Consider the following 19837-nt stretch of genomic DNA (forward strand, 5'->3'; position numbering starts at 1 on the left):
GGAAAACCCCAGCTGTGATCAGAGAGTGCACAGTGCACACACACTCCAAACCCTCACCTCCATTAGTTCGTTATTTAGTTGTTATTTCCTCACTGTGAAAATCATGATATAAGTTAAGAGTAGCTGTTTGAAGTAGAAATAATATACCAACTTATAAATGTCTCATCAAGGGTAATCATTTGCAATTTAGTCATATGAGGTCACTCCACAGCACCAGGGTGCCCTGGGCACTGTTTACTACATAATGAGCAACTAGGTTACTCTGATCATAGCTACTACCCATCAAATGTGATCCAGCTAAAAGAGATTCAGGTATTTACAATCTCAATCTTATTGTTTGCACTAATGTTAGTAGAAAGACAAATGTATTTGGCATCAAAAGCTTAGGAGTAAATGTCTCTTTCTTGCCCTACTAAGGGTGGGCAAGGGCTTAGCTGCTCAGACCATAGAAGCAATGTTCAAATAGTCAGGTTCTTGGAAGATTCTCTATTTGTTATTTAAAACACATCAGTCCCTTGCAGGGTTCTTGGAAGATTCACTATTTGCTATTTAAATCACATCAGTCCCTTGACTGATGTATCAAATGTAGTGAAATTAGGGATGATGGGTAGGGAGTGGGGGCTAGAGGGGAGGAAGGACATAATTACTTTAAACTCTTCTGGTGCAGAAATTTTCATCGTGGTCCATTCTTTTCTTCCACCATAGGATTTTCCTATTCCAGTTTTCTGAGAACATAAATGGCTGTCTGGTCACATCAAAAAATCCCAATCCCAAAGCCAAAGGCATTATTAACAGCCAGTATGATGCTAGAAAGCTGAAAAACAGGAAAAAAAAAAAAAAAACTGAAGCCACTTCTGCCAGGATCAAATAGTAACTTGTCAGTAGTGGAGCAACGTTTAGAAACATGGCTATGTCTGTTACTCAGACAGTGACATGATAGGGAAATTCCAAGTGGTAATAATCTTCATTTATTCTCAGAGTTGTGAAAACAATACATAGCTTTAAGTGCTTTAACAATGCTTTCTTAAAAGGTTATGTTATGTAGATGATGTTCAATGAAATTAGGAAGGCTTTCCTTGTATAATTAGATGTCATATTCCTCAAAATGGAAATTTAGGACTTTCTCTGTTGGAAATTTTTAAAAAAGGCTTCAGGAAGTCTTATGTGTCCATTTTTATGTATCAGTTGAAATACTTTTATTACTCATGTTGAGATTGCTTAGTTCCCATGATGAAATTTGGGTATTACATTATTAATAAATTAACTGTCTTTTTCTTAAAGCTTTGAAAGCACCAATATTATGTTTCTATAAAAATCATATTTTTCCTGTTACTTTCTGTATTTTTCTACAGTCTTTTAGAGTAAAATTACCTTGATCTTCTCCTTTAATGCTGTCTTCTTCATTTTTTTGCTTTCTTCTATTGAACTTTGCTTTCATTAGCTAAAATAGAAAATAGAAATTTTAAAAAGATTGCAATTTACACTCATCGAGCACTTGCTATAAGGCATGCACTATGCCGACCCCTTTGCATACATAGTCTACCACAACTTGGTTATTCCAAGATTCTATGGAAGAGTGTCCTACTTTATATTAAACATTTTTTGGACTTAGAGAGTTAACTAACTCATGTAAAGTAACACAGTCAGTAAGTGTTAGAGTTGAGATTAGACCTCAAACTCAGATATCTGAGAGCAATGTTTTCCAGTCGTATAAAAAATTTGTTACTACTTGTAATTATTTCATGACACTTTGTGTTTCTTGCTCAAAGTAAAAGCAAAAAAGAAAAAACTGCACAAAAATAAATCTTGTGGAACATTTCATATTTTGCTTCTTAAAGCAAAAGTTAATTTACATTTTATGTTTATGACTACTGATGGACCATTTTCCCCTCTGAAGCTCAAAGGTTTAAATTTCTCTTTAAAATAGCTTAAACCCTTCAAAGATGAAGAAATAATTTCTAAATCCATATTTCTGATTTTTCACTTAAAACATTCTGTATGCTACATATGCCTCCTAATTTTTTTAATTGAGGAAAATCACCTTTTTCCCCTAATTGCAAAACCATCTTAAAATATGACATATTTTTATTCATTGATTATCAGTAGAGCAATCTAGTCCGTGAATTATACAATTTGTATAAGTTTATCTTTGAAATTGAGATTTTTTGCTTTTGCTGGGTATTCACTATAAACCAAAATTTGATGGATTCAATAAATTAGATTTCAGCAAGCAACCTGCTTGTGAGGAATAAAGGACCCAATTGGTCAGCTCACTGAAGCAGTAGTGGATGTAATGGTGCCCTCATGGCCATTCAGTAAATCAATTTCCTGATAAATCTTTGCTTACAGAAAATACTTTAAGTATCAAGACAATATACCATATATCGGCCTAGATTCTCTATGGCCATCTCTCAAGAGGACGTTTGACCTGAAGCTTTGAGAGTTTGTTTGAAACTTTGAGATATTTCTTGGTGAAGAATAGTATAATATAGCCCTTGTATAGCAGTCGTCTTATTCCTGATCATTACAGGGCTAGGTTACATTATAGATTACAGGCTAAAATTTAGTTATACCATTAGTGAAGGACATAGTTTAGTGTAGAGGTTAAAAATGATGGCTTTATAGTAAAGCTGGATTCGAATCCTGGGCCTACTACTTATTCTCAATGAGAATAAGTATTACCTAATCCTTTTAAGTATTCATCTTCTCACTCTAAATACATTAAGACTACCAAACTTACTGAGTTGTACAGCATAGAAAATGGTCTATGTCTGGTACTTAGCACAGTGTCTGTTCTGCTTTGTAAAGGTCAGCTTTGACTTGGACATTAAACACAACATCTGTAACCATTAATGCAGCAAATTAGCCCATGGTGCTAACAACTGTATGGTTATGTGGTCAATGCTCTACGGAGGCCAATCAGCCTTACTCTGATTCATGGCCTCAGCTTTACTCGGCAAGGGCATAAGTATGCCAGAATAAATCTATATCCATTACTGGAGAAAAAAATCAAAATGTCTGCCCCAAAGGCTAGTCAGTCAGTAAGGTCAGCTTCATACACAAAGAGCAATATTAATGTTAAGTCCGTCTGCTCAAAAATAAAATGTTCACCTGCAGTTAACTTTGAGGATTGGGAGAAGTCAATGAATTAGCAGAATCTTATGAAAGAGCAAAGTTAGATTGGAAAGGAAGTTCACAGTGAGTAGATTTCAAGCAGGAGCTTGGTGAGGCTACTGCCACAGAACTAGTTATAAGAAGGACTAAATATGACTGGAATAATTTGGATCTATGATGTCAATTAAACCATATTGTCGCATGAAATTCCTTACAAAACTGGAGATGTGTAAATTGGTTCCCTTTCCAATAAAGAAGCACTCTTGAGTAGAAATTAAAAACAAAGCCGAAAGATAAACACTCTTTACTGGTGATTATTCCACTCTCGCCAAATGTTGTATAAATAATAAAATGATATTAATTTCAGATTATCAGCTTGCCAGAGGCACAGAACAGCAAAAGCAAACATCTCCTGGTAATGTGGTTTCCTTGATGATATATGAATACAATAGCAAGGTGCTAATAGGAAGAGAACCTATGAATAAAAGGATTTGATTTTTTTTCTGGTTTCTGCCATTGGTGAATCCTTTGGCACAGGTAGTGTAAGACGTACCTTGATAAGTAGTGGGGATGATGCTTTACTGAATTAGTCTGGTGAAAAACAGACCATAATATCATAATTTACTTATCATTTGGGGCTTGCCTCAATTTTAGAGCTCTTGACAGCTACAAAAACTCATCAGGTTAACTCAAAAATCAAATTATCATCTTGCCTGCCTGGAGAAGGAGAACAAGCACATTCATCATCATTTAGAATTTTTTTAACAACACAGATGAACAATAAAGTATTATCTCACATCTTTAAAGTATTTTACACTCTCTTGGGTGCTTTCACTTGCAGTAGCTCTCTGACACGCAGAAGTCAGGGGAACCGAGAAGATTACCTTCCTAACTATGCAGCTTTATGGCGACCAGGATGAGTTAACAGGAGACATGGTGAAGGGTGCATTCATAAAAAGCTCACATCACAGTGTCAAGTGTACTCGGGAAGGACTCACAGAATTAAAACACATTTTCTGCCTGACAAAAAAAAGCCAAAACTATTTGGTCCACCTCTGCAATTGAAACCACAGTTTCCTCCCATTTGCAAAGGCTGTATTTCCCTTTATTTTTCTTGCTCTCCACTGTGCTTCTTTTTTCAAAAAAAAACTCATCTGAGAGCAAGATCAGGAGCCTCTTTCAGCCACAAAGATCTGTATTGCCTGCACCAATACAGACTTTCACAAACATCAAATATGAGAGGAATAAAAAAAATGAGATTTTATTTCATTTGGTCTTTACTGAATCTTCAGTCATTTTAGGCACATGACATTACTTATTTGTGTCGATTCTTGCTCCTTTCCCCCCAGCCTTTTCCTTCCATAAGTTCTTCAAGTATTTGCTCAAATCTTACCTTCTCAGGGAGGTGTATCTTTTGAAACTTGCACACATCCCTTAACATTGTGTGTGTGTGTGTGTGTGTGTGTGTGTGTGTGTATGGTGGGGGGTGATGATCCCCTGTCTCACTCTAAATTTTTTCATCACATTCTAAGGTAGTATATAATTTTTGTATTTATGTTTGTTGTGCACGATATATCTCTCCTCACTAGAACGCAAACTCCAGGAGGGCAGGGATCTTTGTTTAGTTCACTGATGAACACGCAAAGAAATATATGTTGAGTGCAGAAGAACAAACCAATGGTTTTCTTTTGTCCGTCTTATAGGTAACTCAATACTAACAAGCATCCCAACCAACTCTCATTTTAAACTTTTAGAAGATGGCCAGGGAAAAATGTTAACATGCATGTGCTGAACACATCTTATTTTGCAGAGAGGAACAGAAGCATATTTCAATTGAGATGTGAAAAAGCTGCTGAAGGTCTAGCACAGAACTTACTAATAGTGTGTAACAAATTATTGGGTTTTAGAAATTCAATTTAGTTCTCAACATATGCCGCTTCACCACCTGCATACACATGAGTCACACCCACACCCGCTGTCTCTGCCAGCTCCACCTTTTATCCTCCCCCTCATTATCCTCCCCCTCATTAGCCAACACCTAATTACATACTAATTGGCTCAGAGAACACAAGCTTGTTATTGCACTAAAAACACTCAGAGCTCCCCCACAGACAGATTCTCATGAAAACCAAATATAAAAGGAGTTGGCCCACTGCCTGGTTTTCATTAGGACTAAGCTAGATTCTTCTAGGTCCTGGCCACACAGATTAGTGTTTGTTTTCAGGCTTCTCCTAAGTCATATTTTTCAGGGGCACATTTCAATACTCGGTACCAGCCAATGGGACCAACCAGATTTGAGTCTGTCATGCGGGCGGCAATTTCAGACAGAAAGGACCTTTATAGATGACCTTAATCGTTATGTGAATGGTTCATTAGACAGAGACACCTTCAGATCACTGGGAACATTTCTTCATTAAGCTTACTATTGTTCCCCTTATGTGATCCCTGAACATCAAAGTGTTCAAACTGCAACTCTCTAGGATTAGATAAACTGACTTTATAAATACATTAGGAACAAGAACATGTAGCTCTCTTTGCTGAAACTCATTTTTCTTCCAATGGAAAACACACCAAACCATTCCTACCATCAAAACTCAACTAAATGAGCTGCGACTAATGACAGAATATTAGGAGTCTGAGTGGAGATGCAGTTTTGTAAAACTGTGGGTTTCTTTTTTTTTTTCCAACTAGAATCTGGTACTGTAATTACCAGTAAGGATAGGTTCAGACACCTGGAGGAGGAGACAAAAATATAGAACAGAGTGTCCACATTGGCTGCATACTGCTCTCCCACACTCCCCTAGTGTGGGCGAGATGGGGGCGGCACCAGGGGGAAGATGCTTGCCATGTTCGGAAATGGAATGCCATATCAGGGCAGGAAGAATTAAGAACAAGGAGGGAAGAAACCCTTCAAGCTACATCTGTCTCCCAAAAGGAGCCACAGACCAGCTCCAATTGCACATATAAAGGAGATGAAGAATTTTGGAAAGAGTCCACTGCAAATTGTTGTTGCTTTGCTTTGTATGATTTTTTTTTTTTTTTAGACGGTGTCTTGCTCTCACCCAGGCTGGAGTGCAGTGGCACGATCTCGGCTCACTGCAAGCTCCGCCCCCGGGTTCCCACCATTCTCCTGCCTCAGCCTCCCGGTAGCTGGGACTACAGGCGCCCGCCACCACGCCCGGCTAATTTTTTTTTTTTTTTTTTTTTTTTGGTATTTTCAGTAGAGACGGGGTTTCACTGTGTTAGCCAGGATGGTCTCGATCTTCTGATCTCGTGATCCGCCCGCCTCTGCCTCCCAAAGTGCTGGGATTACAGGTGTGAGCCACCGCGCCTGGCCTGTTGTTGCTTTGCTTTGATGGTGTGAGGCAGGGGCTGAAATATGGATTCCCTACTTGGATAAGCTGAGATTCTCAGAGTATTATTTAATCAAACTTCACTGCAATGCAGAGATCTCTTACACAATATCTGTGTCAGATTATTATTCTATCTCTGAACAACTTTAGTAATGGGAAACCTACTTGATAATCCAGTCCTTTAGAGGAAAGATTGCATTTATATATACACCTTTAAGTATCACAGATACCACAACGAACAATTGTATGAGTTTATGTTCTTTTTCATTTAAACCTCATGCTATAAATTCCACATTCTAAGTATTGTTAATATTGTTATTATTATTAAATGAATAAACAAATAATTAATGTACAAAGGGTGGTACACAGTATCCAACACATGGTAAGGCCTCAATAACTATTTGTTCAGTCAATAAATCTTTTTAAAGCACTGTGCCAGTTTCATAAGTGCTGGAAACTTATTTGGTGAATGTATTGGCCCGGGTTCTTAGTTACAGACAATAAAACCCACTTTAGCATGTTTAAATGGAGATAAGAGGCATAAACAGCATAGAATCATTGAGTAGCCTAAAGAAACAGATTCTTTGTTTCCAGGAAAGCCCCAAACCGCACCACACAATTGGGCTTTTACGTGTGCTGCTGCTGGATCCAGTGGTTCAGGGTGAGAGAGTTCCTGCTGCCTGCTCTGGAACCATGCCAAGTCTGCCAGGGTGTGCAGGGTTGACTGAATGCCTTTCAGCTGTTTCTCTCCACTCTTAACTACATTTCAAATTAAAACCCTGCATGAGTGTGTCTGATTGGTGGACTCTAACAAATCAGGAACCTCCTCCACTGGAACCTTAGAAATAGACTTTTTAACGTTTCATTTGTCTAAACACATCAAGTGAGTTGACCATTCACATCATCTGCCGCAGTAGGGTGGGAGCTGTAAGCAGGGACCTAAGCAATAGCTCATGAGGACAACGGACATGGGCAAACTGACTTCTTCCCAGGCCATCAGCAGTATCTGAGCAATCTGAGATGAATCCCACAAATTCATAAGATTTGCAAACAGTATGAACTATTCCACCAACCTCTTCACCCTCTTGTTCTCCCAACATGATGAATGTGTGATTCATCATGATCTGGTCCTGACATTCACTTCTGCCTATCCTTACCTAAAAATTAATATCAACACCTGCTTGGAGTCCACTGAGCAAATACATTGCCATTTCTTGCCTTTGCATCTTTATTTTTATTATCTATTTGCTTTATTTCCCTTTTTCTTTCTGTGGGTTTTCCTGACTCAAGGTCAAGTTTGGGCATTACCTCTACTAGAAAGCCTTCCTTAATTCTCCAGTACTGGGTCAGTTGTCTCTGCCATAGTATCAAGTGCATTATCTTTGTACTTGTAATATTTAATTATCATCATCACTTTGTGGGTGCATGTCTCTCTCATTGTATTGTGAGTTCCTTGAAGGACAGGTCCACAAATTATTCATCCTCCTTTTGCATTGTGAGCTTGTTGAAGGACAGGTCCACAAATTATTCATCCTCATGTTGAAATATAGTGTCTAACAGTATTCATCGGGGATGGAAACTCCTTTAACAAACAATATGAACATTGCAATGGCTTGACTCAGTAAATACTTATTGAATAAACATCTGTTGCTTACTTACATTATAGTTCAATTTGGGTCAGTGGAGTCTGTGCTCCACTCAGTCATTCAGGAACCCAGACTATTTTTATTATTCAACTCTGCCATATTTTAGACTTCTATTTTCTTCTCCTTTATAAAGGAAATAGAAAAAGAAAAAAATAAAGAATTGTGGCAGAGGTATACTATTTTTTAGGTGGTAGACCTGGAAGAGGTATATATGACTTCCGTGTATGTTCCTTTGACTAGAACTTAGTCTCTTGTCCCCACCTAACTGCCAGGGAGTTGGAAAATGAAGTCTAACTGTGAGGTCAGGAAGAAGAAGAAATGTCATTTAGTTAATGCACAGGATTACTTATACCACAATACACATTTTTGGCCACCAAATATCATTCTTTCTCTTACAGGAGAGACAATTCAAAGTCCCATTCAATCATAGTGTACAGCTCAAAGTTCAGAATCTCTTGGTGATGCTCAGTTCTCTCCACCACGATCCCATAAGTTGAGAATTAGAAAGACAAGTTTTCTGCAAGTGCCACCCCACTCCAATCTTATGCACCCAATGTACAGTGGTACAACAAGAACAAAATAACTTCAATAATATCTCCCATTCAGAAAAGTGAAAAATAAAAGATACAGCAGTAACTTATTCATAGCATATAAAAATCCTTTAGGCCAGGGGTCAGCAAATATTTTCCCCTCCCTCCCTCACTTCTTCCCTTCTTTCCTTCCTTCTTCCTTTCTTCTTTTTTTCTTTCTTTCTTCCTTCCTCTCTCTTTTTCTTCTCTCTCTCTGTCTCTGTTTCTCCTTTTGAGATGGGATCTTGCCATGTTGCCCACGATGATCTTGAACTTCTGGGCTCAAGCAATCCTCTCATCTCAGCCTCCCAAACAAATGCTTTCCTAAAGAACATTCAGTTCCTATTTCCTAAAATGGCCAATATTTTAGGTTTGCAGGCTATATACTACCCACTGCAATTACTCAACTATGCCATTGTAGTTCAAAAGAAGCTATGGAGAATACATAAAGCCCAGCTATATTTCAATGAAGCTTTATTTATAAAAACAGTACACATGCACCTGGCCTGTAGTCTGCAGATCTATGCTTGGGACAAACATTCTGAAGTCTGTCTAACTTAGAGATGGGGAGAGTTGCTTGATTAGGGCCTGATCTCCCTTTTTGGGAAGAATTTCAGTGTCCCTTTTTCCTCCACAGCATCTGGCTCAACAGTAAGAGGTTTTTTTTGGTTCATGGTTCATTATTCTACTGGACCATATCTGAAATGGTAATTGAGGAATATGCACAACTTTTTCAACTGCTTCTAGCCAGAGCAAGTGGAAAACATAAAGTTTGTTTTATAGTTCGGACCATCAAAGACTCATAGTGTCTTTGGCAATATGATTGTCTCAACAAATCAGTAGGCTTCTGATGTATTTGGTCCTAGTCAGTTCCACATGTAAATTATTATATAGAACTTTTCTAATCATAGCTGTAAAATACGCCTTATTTTTAAGTTTATTTTCCTCATGTCTTTCTCAGTTTAATAAATTACCTTAATATCATCCAAAACAATGATTAGGAAGACCACACTAGTGCTGTACAGTTGGGTTTACTGTAGGGTTGATCAACTGAGAATGTTTCCTGCTGCCTTGTTGGTCAAGATCTTTTAATTTTTTTATCTTACTAACTGGGATCTGAAGCAATCAGCTGTTCTAACTCTAGGATGCTTCATATTTCTGGACTCTGTATTCCATTTCATTTCTGCTTAAAAATCAGACACTGAAAACCAATGATAATAAAAATACAGTGATACTCTAAGGCTAATCACTTCCCCTAGAGCAACAGATTCAATAGGTATATGGATTATTAATAAATTCCTAGGGCTGCCATAACAAAGTATCACAAATTGGGTGACTTACAACAATAGAAATTTATGGTCTCACAGTTATGGGAGCTAGAAATCTGAAATCAAGGTGTTGGCAGGGTTGGTTTCTACTGCAAGGGTCTGAAGGAAAGTCTGTCTCATGCTTCTCTCTTAGCTACTGGTGGTAATCGGCAATCCTTGATGTCCCTTTGGCTGTTGATGCATCGCTCCAACCTTTACTTCTGTCTTCGCGTGGTGTCTTCCCTATGTGTCTTCACATCATCTTCCCTCTGTGTATATGTATCTCTGTCTGTGTCCAAATTTCCCTCTTCTTATTAGGACATCAGTCATGTTGGAATAGGGCCTACTCAAATAATCCCTTCTTAACTTGAGTACAGCTACAAAGATCCTAGTTCAAAATAAGGCCACATTCACATGTACTAGGGATTAAGACTTCAACATATTGGCCCAGCACGGTGGCTCACGCCTGTAATCCCAGCACTTCGGGAGGCTGAGGTGGGCGGATCACAAGGTCAGGAGATCAAGACCATCCTGGCCAACATGGTGAAACCCTGTCTCTACTAAAAATACAAAAAAAATTAGCCAGGCGCAGTGGCAGGCACTTGTAGTACCAGCTACTCAGGAGGCTGAGGCAAGAGAATCACTTGAACCTGGGAGGCAGAGGTTGCAGTGAGCTGAGATTGTGCCAGTGCACTCCAGCCTGGAAACAGAGTGAGATTCTGTCTTGGAAAAAAAAAAAGAAAAATACTTCAACATATTTATTTTGGGAGACACAATTCAACCCATAACAGCATATCATCTGCCTTCCAAGTTATTACAGGTGACTTTTTTTTTTGTTTTTGTTTCTTGTGAGACAGAGTCTCACTCTTTTGCCCAGGCAGTAGTGCAGCGGCATGATCTCAGCTCACTGCAACCTCTACCTCCCAGGTTCAAGCGATTCTCTCGTGCCTTAGCCTCACGAGTAGCTGGGACTACAGGCATGCACCACCACACCAAGATAATTTTTGTATTTTTATTACAAGATAATTTTTGTAATTTTGATAATTTTTTGTAGCAGTGGAGTTTCACCATGTTGGCCAGGCTGGTCTTGAACTCCTGGCCTCCAGTGATCTGCCTGCCTTGGCCTCCCATAGTGCCAAGATTACAGGTGTAAGCCACTGTGCCCGGCTGCAGGTGACAGTTTTACCAAATGTTTTTGACACTGCATGAATTACCAATATTCCAACCTCCAGTATCATTTTCCTTACCATGCACTATCTGACTGCTAAGCCAATTTCACATATTTTAGGTTTTGTTTTGGCAGCACCCTTTTCTTTTCTTTTCTTTTCTTTTCTTTTTTTGAGATGGAGTCTCACTCTGTCGCCCAGACTGGAGTGCAGTGGCATGACCTAGGCTCACTGCAACCTCCGCCCTCCAAGTTCAAGCAATTCTCCTGCCTCAGCCTCCCGAGTAGCTGGGATTACAGGCGCCTGCCACCGCGCCCAGCTAATTTTTTTGTATTTTTAGTAGAGATGGGGTTTCACCATCTTGGCAAGGCTAGCCTTGAACTCCTGACCTCGTGATCCACCCGCCTCGGCCTCCCAAAGTGCTGGGCTTACAGGCATGAGCCACCGTGCCTGGCCGGCAGCACCCTTTTCAAGCAATGAATACCTGTCTTATCAAGCAAGATAGGTTGACTGCATAACAATGCCAAAATTTCTGTGGTTAACCCAATAAAAGTTTATTTCTCACACTACATCCAACGTGGACCAGTGGGATGCTCTGCTCCACACAGTCATTAGGGAATCCAGGATCCACACATCATGTAGCTCTGTCATCCTCTGTTCATGCTCCTCTGCTTTCAGAGGGTGGAGAGAGAAAAGTATGGAGGAATGAAGGTTGGAAAGTAAAGCATAACACTCCCACTGGTATTCAAGTAGCCAAAATGAGTTACACATCCCAAACTAGCTGCAGGCAAGACTCAGAAATGTGAATAAATTGTGTGCCCAGGAGGGAAAGAAAGAGAGCTTGGTAAACACACAGCCTTGCATTTCCCACAAATACTTTGAAAATATCTGAACTATGCTTTTGAACAAATTATTTTAAACAAATGAGTTTCAACAGGCTCAAGTCAGTTCCTAACATTTGTTAATATTTGTGGCATCTCATCTGAAGGGACAAGGTGGTATATGCTATCAAGACTTCTGGCTAGCCCTGGCACCTTGTTTGTATCTTGAGTCCAGCTGTGAATCTGGGAGAGGCCTGACAGTCTTTTCTGACCCAATAGTTAAGCAATAGCTGGGAATGAGAATTCCTCATATCTCAGCTGAAGTTTGAGGCAAAATTCTAAACAAATGAAGATGGGTATGAAGAAATGTAAAAGACATGAATAAACCAAGGCCAGAAAGAAGTTAGGAAAAGAGATTAGGTATTAGATAGAAAGCTTCAGTTCAATTCTAGAATTCTACTTATCTACATCTATTCACCCATCCATCAAAGAATGACTTTCAGATCCCTCTGATAATAGCCCACTTCCAACCTAAATTTTCATCGGTTTTAAGTCTGGGTAGAGACAAAAATGCAAGTTAATAACTATTTTCCGGCTGAGCTGGAATGGTCAACTATTTTCATCATTATGGTTGCTAGACATTTTCCCCTAAGTGTCCCATCTTTTGTTAGTCTACCTTTCATGGGGCCAAATTTCAGATAGGTATCTTGTTATCTTGTCTCATTAGCCTTATTTCCAAGCCTCCTATGATAGGATGTCTGTCAGAATTCCTCATATGACATGGTATCTGTACTCTTCTTCCTGTCACTCTCCTAGGAATATGCTTAATTTTCAAACTTCCTACTAAAATTTAGAATCTGGAAATAAATTCAGGTCCCTGTATGTGGCTGGACTATAGCACAATATTATAGGAGTGTTGTTTTTCTTTGTATACAGCACCACTTTTCATTGTTTTGACCCCACCCTCAGTATACAATTTCTAAAAAAAATTGTTGCTTGGGACTCAAAATCACATTGGTCATCAAAAACTTGGAGATTTAAAGCCTTCCCTCAGTGCTGGTATCATAATGGACACTAGGAAAACATCATTCCTATGCTTTGCCTGTCCAAAGTGAAGGCTACAAAATTTGTAGTACATACCACAAAGAATGTCTGGTTTTCCTTTTATCTTAACTCAATATCTCTCAATTTGCTACTTTCTCAGCTTCTTGTCCTACAAATGCATTAGTTAACATGCAATATTGTTTTCTACTATTAGAGCTGATTCTTTTGAAAAGGAAAATTTCTATTGTTCTATTTCAAGAATGAGATATCCCCTCAAATCTCTCATTAATAACTATTTGTTTATATTTTCTTGGGATGTTAAAAGTTTCAGTGTTTTACTTATCTATATATCTATATATTATCTATCTATATCTTATACATTGCTTTCTCTGTTTTTCTAGAAATTAGTTTTGATTTATTACTATTTCCTTAGAATGATTGGGCTTATTTTTCTAGTATATCTTTAGTCTTCCATGCTGCTGTTTTGCATTTTTTCGTAGACATTTTTTAACCACTATAGAAATATGTGAAGTTTGAAATCCTCTTGATTAAAACCAGTGATTAAAATACTAAACCTGACATTTGTAAGTTGTACTATATCCTTCCCTTGACTGGAAAAAATAATGAAAACCTTTTCTGTACTTGAGTGGCAATTTCTTTAGTTGAGGGTTTCAACATTACAGAAATGACACTTTGTCTTTATATATGTATCATCCAGTCAGTGATCACTAAGACCTGGCAGTGGGTTTGACGGATTTCCACAGACTATCCAGGGAGTCAGAAACACTTCTTGTTACACTTCACATCACCACCACTGTGTCCAGATAGTTACCTGTTGCTGGAACTGGTAAAAGCATTCTTCTAGCTTCAGTGTAAATATACTTTAGCTTTGTGAAATATGAAATCCATTTTTTTGCAAAGTCCAAAGCTACTTTCTATGAAAAGAACCTTGGCTTCTTCTTAAAAATATATATATTTCTGGAGATACAATTTACATACCATTAAAATATCCATGTAAGCATATAATTCAGTGGTTTTTAGTATATTCACAGAGTTATACAACCATCAGCACACTCTGATTTTACAAAATTTTCATAAGTCTGAAAAGTCACCCAGGAAGAAAGGAATTATAGTCTGGGAAATATTGTTATGGATACATTACTCTCTGCTCCTTCCTGATAAATATAACAATAAATCTGGAAAACAGAACAAGGGGCAACCAAGGGAAAACTTTGAAAAGTGGTAAGAGAATGACAAACTACTTAGAAACCCTAGGACTGGAAGAACAGCACAGCAGTATGGTGAACTATTCCTTCTACCTTCACTCAGCTGCAGAAAGTGACCGAGACCAGGCAATTTCCACAAAAGGCAGCCCAGGGAGGCTTATTCCTCTCCCAAGATAGAATGCTTATACCTCCAACAATACCATGTGAGCCCAGCACCACTGGTAAATAGAACCAACTGCCCTGCAAATAATAAGAGGCCAAGGGAAGTGCCCTCCTTTCACACCTGACCTGAGACTACTCCCCTGCTGAGAGAAACTGAGATGTCCTTGTGGCACCAGCAAAAGAGACCCTGCCACAATAAGCAGCCTGACTTTGTACCTGTGAACCTGAGATTCCTCTTCCCTACCCAGAGACACCTGGGATGACAGGCCCCTATCATGCTACTACAACAAGCCCCTGTCCTGGGAGGCATCTTCATCACCACAGTCCCAGTAGTCCTCCTTCAACACCCACATTGCCTCCCCGTTCTACAACGAAGCACATCTAGCAGCCTGACCTAGGGAAACACTTTCCATCCTCTCAGAGAGCATTAGCAGGGAGAAATAGGAACAATGGCAACAGATAAACAAAGCAGACCAAAATAACATTGCAATGACTCTGAAAATTAAACTGTTATTGGAACTACAGTCCATGAAGTAGGCCAGGATCTGCTTGCTAAACCTAAATGTGCTGATTTCTTGCTAAAATAGAGCATTTCAGTAGAACCTAGAGTTTACTAGTGTCAGAGACAAAATATCCAAGCATCATAATCAAGAATCAAGGAAATCACAACTTGAGAGCAGAGAGATAATGAATGCCAACACTTAAGTAAATCACATGTTGAAATTATCTGGCAAGGATTCTAAAACAATCATAATAAAAAGTTTCAACAATCAATTATAAATTCTCTTGAAACAAATGAAAAAAATAGAAAATTGTAGCAAAGAAAGAGAAGGTATAAAAAAGAAACAAGGTAAATACAGAACTAAGAAATACAACAGAAAATTTAAAACTTACTAGATGGACTTAATAGTAGAATAGCGATAACAAAACATAGAATAAGTGAACTTGAAGTTACAATGATAAAATTTACCCAGTCTGAACAACAGAGAGAAAATATACTACACCAAAACAATAAAACAGAAAATAGAACATCAGGAACCTATTAACACAATAACCAAAGGTCCATCATTTGTATCATTGGAACCCTAGAAGGAAAGGCAAGGGAGGGAGCTGGACTGAAAGAAACGTTGAATAAATGATGCCTAAAAGTTTCCCAAATTGGTGAAAGACATGAATCCACAGATTCAAGAAGTTGAGTGAACCACAAATAATATAAATCCAAATAAATTAATACCAAGATATACCATAATTAAACTTCTGAAAACTTAAGACAAAGATAAATCTTGAAAGCAGGCACAGAGAAACAACACATTACTTACATGGGGATACCAATTTGAATGACAGTGAATTTATTTTTGATATGGTGGTCAGAGGAAGTGGCAAAAACATTTTTCATGTGTTGAAAGAAAAGAACTGTTAACTGCAAAGTCTAAACTCAGTGAAATTATTCTTCAGGAATACAAAGGAATTGAAGACATTCCCAGAGAAAGTAAAGTTAAAAGAAGTTGTTACTAGCAAACATTCTCTTAAAAAGCTGAGTGTGGTAGCTCATGCCTGTAATCCCAGCATTTTGGGAGGCTGAGGCAGGCAGATCAGTGAGGTCAGGAGTTCGAGACCAGTCTGGGCAACATGGTGAACCCCTGTCTCTAAAAAAAATTTAAAATTAGCCGAGTGTGGTGGTGCACACCTGTAGTCCCAGCTACTCAGGAGGATAAAGTGGGAGGATCACTTGAGCCTGGGAAGTTGAGGCTACAGTGAGCTGTAATCATGCCACTGCACTCCAGGCTAGGCAACAGAGTGACACCCTGTCTCAAAAAAAAAAAAAAAAAAAATTGGCAAATGAAAGTTACTCAAACAAAAAGGAAATCATAAAAGAAACAAACTTGGAGCATCAGAAAGGAAGAAGAACAACAGACAGCAGACATATGGGTACTTTTTCCTCATGAACTTTCTAAACCATGTTTGAGGATAGAAGCAAAAATTATAGCAACTTATAATACTCAAAACAATGGTATTTAAAGTAGAAATGGTAAATAAACCTAAATGTACATAAAATTTCCACATTTCACTTGAAGTAATAAAACGTTGATACCATTAGATTGTAAATTAGTCACTGTTACAGGCTGAATTGTGATTCCCCAAAATTTATGTGTTGAAGTCCTAACCCCCAGTACTTCAAAATGTGGCTGTGTTGGGAGATAGGGCTCTTAAAGAGGGAATTAGACTAAAATGAGATCATATGTATGGGCTGTAATCCAATATGACCAGTGTCTTTATAAGAAGAGGAGATTAAGACACAGATGTGTGTGCACATGGAGAAAAGACCAGGTGAGACACAGCAAGAAGGCAACCAGCTGCAAGTCAAAGAGGCCTCAGAAAAAACCAAACCTGCTGACACCTTGATCATAGACTTCCAGCCTCCAGAACCGTGAGAAAATAAATTTTGGTTGTTTAAGTTACCCCGTCTGTAATATGTTGTTATGGCAGCCCTAGCTTGCTAATCCAGTCACATATGCATTTAAAAAAATATTCAGAGCAACCACTAAGAAAACTATAGAAGGAGATACACTCAAAGCCATTATAAAGAAATAAAAATTCTTTTTTCAAAAAGTTCAATTAATATTCAGGTAGACAAGAAAAAAGAAATACAGGAAAAAGACTTAGAGGAAATAAACAGGAAATAAGTAATAAAATGGCAAATGTGGGCACTAAGTATCAGTAATTGCTGTAAGGTGAATGGTATAATTTACCATCAAAAGGCAGATATACGTAGAGTGGACATAATGAAAAAGCCAACAATATGGTGTTTATAAGAAACTAACTTCAAATTCAACAACATAGATAGATAGGATGGAAAAATATATTTAATGCAACCATTATTTTGAAAAGGGACATGCAGCCATATTGATATCAGATCAATTAAATTTCACAGCAAAGAAAATTACTAAATAAGAGTGGGACACCATGTAATGATAAAAGAAACAGTCTACCAAGAAGACATAATGGTTTAAGTGTTTATGTACCAAGACAGTATGTCAGGATGTATGAAGCAAAAGCTGATAGAGCTGAAAGGAGAAACAGACAAATCAACAGTCTTAAATGAGGACTTCAACATTTCTTTTTCAGCAACAGATAGAACTATCAGAGAGAAAATCCACAAGAATATAGAAAATCTAATGCATGCAGCCAACCAACAGAATCTATTTGATATACATAGCACACTTTACCCACCAATAGCAGAATCACACATTTTAATATGCCCATGGAATATTTACTAACATAGATTATATCCAGGACCATAAAGCAAACCTCAATGAATTTAAAAGAATTGAAATTATAGAGTACACTCTTTGATCATAATATAATTAAGCTAGAAAGACAATAGGAAAATCTCTCAATACGTGGAACTTAACAACATATTCTGAACAATTGATGGATCAAAGAAAAAGTCTCAAAGCAAATTAAAATCCAATAGAAGTGAATGAAAATGAAATGCAATATATCAAAACATGTGGCATATAGCTAAAGCTGTGCTTAGGGTGGGTGAGATTTAAGGCACTAAAACTTGCATTGGAAATGAGGAAAGGTCTCAAATCATTAATCTAGGCTCTTACCTATGAAAATAGAAAAGAGAATAAAATGAACCCAAAGCAATTTGGAAGTAAATAATAAGGATTAAAAAAAAAACCAGAAATCAATGATTAGCACCCTCTGAAGCCATGGCCCCAGCTGTACCTTGGCCCCTTTTAGCCATTGGTAGAGCAGCTGGGATGCAGGGCACCAAGTCCCTAGTCTGCACACAGCAGGGGGTGCCCTGGGCCCAGACTAGGAAACAATTTTGTTCTCCTAGGCCCTGGGCCTGTGAGAGGGACTGCCACAAACTTCTCTGATATGCCCTGGAGACATTTTCCCCATTGTTTTGGCAATTAATATTTGGCTCCTTATTACTTATGCAAACTTCTGCAAGCAGTATGAGTTTCACTTCAGAAAATGGGTTTTTCTTTTCTATTGCATTGTAAGGCTGCACATTTTTCAAACTTTTATGCTCTTTCTCTTTTAAAACTGAATGCTTTTAACAGCACCCAAGTCACCTCTTGAATATTTTGCTGCTTAGAAATTTCTCCTGCCAGATACCCTAAATCATATCCCTCAAGTTCAAAGTTCCACAAATCTCTAGGGTGGAGCAAAATGCCACTAGTCTCTTTGCTAAAACATAGCAAGAGTCACCTTTACTCCAGCTCCCAACAAGTTCCTCATCTCCATCTGAGACCACATCAGCCTAGATTTCATTGTCCATATTATTATCAGCATTATTGGTCAAAGCCATTCAATAAGTCTCTAGGAAGTTCCAAACTTTCCCACATTTTCCTGTCTTGTTCTGAGCCCTTCAAACTGTTTCAACCTCTGCCTTTTACCCAGTTCCAAAGTTGCATCCACATTTTTGGGTATCTTCACAGCAGCACCCCACTCTACTGGTACCAATTTACTGCATTAGTCTATTTTTACACTGATGAAAAAGACATACCTGAGACTGGGTAATTTATAAAGAATAAGAGGTTTAATGGACTCACCATTCCACGTGGCTGGGAAGGCCTCACAATCATGGTGGAAGGTGAAAGGCATGGTCTTACATGGTGGCATGCAACAGAGAATGAACCAAGCAAAAGGAGAAATGCCTTATAAAATCATCATTGCTAGCACAGCAGTCTGAGATCAAACTGCAAGGCGGCAGTGAGGCTTGGGGAGGGGTGCCCGCCATTGCTGAGGCTTGAGTAGGTAAACAAAGTGGCCGAGAAGCTCGAACTGGGTGCAGCCCACCACAGCTCAAGGAAGCCTGCCTGCCTCTGTAGACTCCACCTCTACCTCTGGGGGCAGGGCATACCTGAACAAAAGGCAGCAGAAACACCTGCAGACTTAAATGTCCCAGTCTGACAGCTTTGAAGAGAGTAGGGGTTCTCCCAGCATGGAGTTTGAGATCTGAGAACGGACAGACTGCCTCCTCAAGCGGGTGCCTGACCCCCTATTAGCCTAACTGGGAGGCACCCCCCAGTAGGGGCAGATTGACACCTCACATGGCAGGGTACCCCTCTGAGATGAAGCTTCCGGAGGAAGGATCAGGCAGCAACATTTGCTGTTCGGCAATATTCACTGCTCTGCAGCCTCTGCTGCTGATACCTAGGCAAACAGGGTCTGGAGTGGACCTCCAGCAAACTCCAACAGACCTGCAGCTGAGGGTCCTGACTGTTAGAAGGAAAACTAACAAACAGAAAGGACATCCACACCAAAACCCCATTTGTACTTCACCATAATCAAAGACCAAAGGTAAATAAAACCACAAAGATGGGGAAAAAGCAGAGCAGAAAAGCTGAAAATTCTGAAAATCAGGGCACTTCTCCCCCTCCAAAGGAATGCAGCTCCTCACCAGCAAT

At 38.8% G+C, this 19837-nt stretch overlaps 1 protein-coding gene across 1 annotated transcript in view; it reads right to left on the reverse strand.

Annotated features, from left to right (window-relative positions):
- Nucleotides 1-630: 630 nt before the first annotated feature.
- TMEM64 (transmembrane protein 64) overlaps nt 631-19837 on the reverse strand; it is a 296234-nt gene continuing 277027 nt past the window's right edge. The window contains exons 3-4 of the transcript XR_010141225.1: nt 1372-1441; nt 631-814 (exon numbers count right to left, since the gene is read on the reverse strand). The gene's annotated coding sequence lies outside the window, so the exon portion shown is untranslated. The remainder of the gene's footprint in view (nt 815-1371; nt 1442-19837) is intronic.

Source organism: Pongo abelii, chromosome 7, assembly GCF_028885655.2.
Source record: "Pongo abelii isolate AG06213 chromosome 7, NHGRI_mPonAbe1-v2.0_pri, whole genome shotgun sequence".
Taxonomy (NCBI): domain Eukaryota; kingdom Metazoa; phylum Chordata; class Mammalia; order Primates; family Hominidae; genus Pongo; species Pongo abelii.